Source organism: Oratosquilla oratoria, chromosome 38 (genome assembly GCF_046742065.1).
Source record: "Oratosquilla oratoria isolate Oo_2021 chromosome 38, ASM4674206v1, whole genome shotgun sequence".
Lineage (NCBI taxonomy): Eukaryota > Metazoa > Arthropoda > Malacostraca > Stomatopoda > Squillidae > Oratosquilla > Oratosquilla oratoria.
In genome coordinates, this window is record NC_134814.1 from 36591334 (window position 1) to 36595869 (window position 4536).

The following is a 4536-nucleotide window of genomic DNA, read 5'->3' on the forward strand; positions in this document are numbered from 1 at the left end:
AAGAGTCAAATACTCAATTTGTGATTGATTGATTTGATTTATGAAATTTTTGGCTTGAAGGCCAAGAGTCGAAGCTGGTAGGCCATTCAGCGCGTATCTATCATATATAGATAAATAAATGAATCAAGTAAAACAGTAAAAGCAATAAGCACTCACAAAAAAAAAATCAAAAGAAGATATCCACACAAGCAGTCATATTCACAAGTTTAAATATCACAAAACAAAGGCATTCTGAATCTCACAATTAATAAAAAGTAAGGGATCCAGAGTGCATTTATTTCTTCTAAATCCAAACTGACGGTTAGATAGAAGATTTTTAGACAAAAAAAGAATAAATAAAAAAAATAAACGCACTTTAACCATTCTTTCATAGATCTTACAAATGCAGCTAGTGAGAGCAATAGGTCGGTAGATTTGTGGGAGATTGGAGTCTTTTCCAGCCTTTAAAATTACTATGATAATTGAAGTCTTCCAATATTTAGGAGAAGACCCAGAAGACCAAAATTTATTCACCACATTTAAAAGGAATTTCTTCGAAGATATGAATAAATGAGCAGTCATAAAATAACGAATGTCATCCTCTCCAGGAGAGGTTGGGGAGGATAAAGATAAACCATGATCCATTTAATCCAAGGTAAAAAGAAGATAATATGCCTCCGAGTTCGTATTGGTAGGAGGAACAATCGTGGTCTTGTCTCTAATTCTTCTTGCCTTAAAATATCAGTATAGTGTCTTCCAAAAGCCTCTGCTACCCCTCTTGTATCTGATATAAAAGAGTCATTAATCTTGAGAATGGGCAAAGGAGATGGAGTAAACTTTCCATGTAATTTTCGAATCCTATTCCATATTAAGGTAGGGGGAGAATCATATTTCAACTCGCTAATAGATTTAATGAAGGATTCCCTCCTTGTTTTCAAGATTTTCTTCTGCTTTGCTTGAACCCTTCTGTACGTTATCCTATTAGCTAAACAAGGATATCTTAAATATCTCTAATAGCAAGTTCTTGTAATCTTTCTGCTCAAAGTACATACATCATTCCACCAGGGGACTACTGGGCGTCGAGATTTACCAGCTGTCCCAGGAATGGATGAAAAAACACCAGAAGGTATGATGCCTACCAGATAATCATATGCATCAGAATTACTAGAAAAATCACTAGTCTTATAATCAATCTCTGTGGATCTTCTAAATACTTCCCAGTCAGCCTCTCCTGTCTTCCATTTAGGTAAGCAAGAGGAGGGAATGTTCCTTAAATATTTAATATGGATAGGCCAGTGGTCGCTACCGTGTAGATCATCATCTATTGACCAATTGTAATCTAATCTTAAGGATGATGAACAAGTAGTTAGGTCTATAGAAGAACTAGAATTGTGAAAGACATCAAACCTAGTTTTGGAACCGTCATTCATCAAAATGACATCGTTATTATCAATAAATTCTTCAATTATATTACCCCGGGGGTCACACCTTGATTCATCCCATAGAGGATGCTTGGCAATAAAATCATCCATTAAAATAAAAGGCTGAGGAAGCTGGTTGACCAAAGATTGTAGATAATTTAATTCAAACTGACGGGAGGGGTTAAATACGTCTAGAAGTTGATCTTCCAGTTCAGGCTCCATATACAAAGAACATAAAGTGATCCATTTAGTGGTAAAAATTTGTACCGCACAAACCTGCAACACTGAATATAGGTGGACAATTCTGTGGTTTACAGACTTGTTAACAATTATACCAATACCTCCATGAGCACGACCCCCAATCATAGGAGGAGATCTATAAAAATTATAATTAAGTCCAACAATAGGGGATAAATCGCCAAGCATAGTCTCTTGGAGACAAATAGCAGACACATCATGTTCTTGAAAGAGAATCCGAACCTGCTCTCGATGAGAATTAAAACCTCGAATATCCCACTGAATTATAGACATTATACAGTTTTTTTTTTTTTTTTTTTTTTTTTTTTTTTTCTCCTGGCCTTGGAAGAGAAGGTTGGGAGAGGAAGGGTTTACAAGATGGGTTCTTATCTAATTTCTTTGTTTTCAAGGGTGGCATCCTCCTCTCTGACAATGGTCCTACAGATGTATATACACGGTAAAGCAAACATGGACTGGAGGTGAAGCTTTTATTCCTGACGTTTCGTCTAACGACTTTCTCAAAGGAATGAGCATACTAGATACATACAGAGTTTATAAACACGCCTTACGGCTCAAGGGGGTGACAGGTAGAGACAGGTCCTACAGATGTTGATATAGTCTGAAATACTAGTTCCTTTCTTAGATTGCATATCACGATATGGGGAAGAAATTGGAGATGAGGGTGGACTGTGGAGTCTTTTACTGCGCACAGCTTCAGACTCCGTAGCTTTGCTTCTGTGCACCTCAACCGAGTGAGGCACACCAGTCAGCAATCCCTTTACTGGGGATCCCCCCAAGTTTGGGAGAGAGGTTGTCTGAGAGGAGGCTTTATTGAAGGAACCCTGTGAGGTTTCAGCAATGGAGACCTTAGGTACCCCTCTAGATGGGGCAGGAAACATTCCCTCAAGGGGATGCGAGAACCTCCGCAGAGGAGGATTGAGGAGTACTAGAAATTCCAGGTTGTGGAGAAGAAGAACAATTAGATCTAGTAGTGACTCTTTCACGCTGAGGCTTGGGTTCAGCATTAACAGAAGAATTCGTATTAGCATTTGTTTTTCTATTGGGTTCTAGAGTTGGCTGATCTTCATTGCTTCTGTGCACCTCAACTGAGTGAGGTACACCAGTCAGCAATCCCTCAACTCGGGAGTCCCCCAAGTCTGGAAGAGAGATTGCCTGAGAGGTTGCTTCATTGAAAGAAGTCTGTGAGGTTTCAGCAATTGAAACCTTAGGTACCCTTCCAGTTGGGACATGAAACATCCCCTAAACAGGGGGTGAGGAAACCTCTCTAGAGGGGGAGGGGTGAGATGTACTAGAAATTCCCAGCTGAGAAGAAGAGAGACGATTACATTTAATGGTAACACTTTTACGCTGAGGCTTGGGTTCAGTGTTAACAGAAGAATTCATATTGGCATTTTTATTTCTATTGGGTTCTACAGTTGGCTGATTCTCATTAATATTTGTTTTAAAACATCACTGTATGTTTTAGATCTAATTGGTTGTCTTTTAGCATGACCAACACTAATACGTTCTGCATGGGCTTTTAGTAATGCTTCCTGTTGCTTCTTCTAAATTACGCAGTTTTTATCCTTGGCATTATGCTCTCCTTTACAGTTTATACAAACACTTGGGCGGGAACAATTACCATGTTCAGGCTGAGCACATATCAAACACAGTTTGTTTCTTGTACATCGGCGGGAAAAGTGGCCAACACCATAGAGTTAAAGCACCGAAGGTGACGAGACTTAAACTACTTCACATAAACAATCCACTACATAATGAGGCAGATCTTAACCAGAAAATATTAGGATAATCATAGAAGAACGAGGGTTTTTAAAAACCTTCCAAACATTAGTTGGGCACATTTCTAAAATTTCATTCTCCACAAAGTAATAGAGATCTCTATTAAAAATTACCCCTTTGGCATAACTAAAAGTAGAATGGGGTTTAACTTCCTTAATGTCTGACTTCTGACTCAAATTATGCACCATGGCAGCTTGCTCATAAGACTTTACATGAATTAAGAAGGAATTTCTTCCAAATCGTGATACCTGTGAGTTAGTCAAATTACCAGAGCCAAGGTGACTCTTCAAGGATTTTCTAAACTCAAACAAGTTAGCATGTTCCTTTGCAAAAGTGATAATAAGCCACTTAGGTGGATTAGGAGGCCTCTGCACACTTTCCTTCCTATCTTCTACTGAGTTTTCTGGATAAAAGACATCCAGGTTAGATGGCACTCTAGCAACAAGTTGGGCCAAAGATTCATTTCCTTTGGAATTATTATAATCCAAGCAGGCAGCAGTTGCATCCTAATTAGAAAGAAATGAAATCCAGATTAGCCAGGCCTTAAAGTTGTCAGTCAGTTTAACCCTGATTTCTTTAATTGATCCAAACTTACAGAACTCTTCATGTAAGTCAACATAACTCTTGTCAAGAGCGACATATTTCAAATGTAAAATTCTATGACAATTAGGAGCAATACTTGAGCTATTTATAGGCTTCAGAGTATCTAAAAATGATTTTGTTACTCCAGAAGCTGTTCCAATTGTAGGTTTTCTGGACAACATAATTATCTGTCAATGAAGTCACAGTATCATTACCGAAGTCCTTTTTCAAGCCGGAGTCAACAACTGGGAGTCTTACTTTTGCCAAGCCAACATCGTCAACGTTAGAATCAGCAGTATTAAGAGAGTGATCGGGAGGTTTAGGAGGAGGATCAGGTAGTGGTGGAGGTTTAGAATATATAGTCTGAACAGCCGCCATGATTGAGTATATCTATAGGGCCACACCATATATCAAGAAAGAGAGATGAATACATAGAAGATACTGCAGTTGTCTGATGCCTCAAGCAATAAAAGGAAAGTCTCTTCAGAGTCGGGAAGTTCCAGAAACGACTATTTAC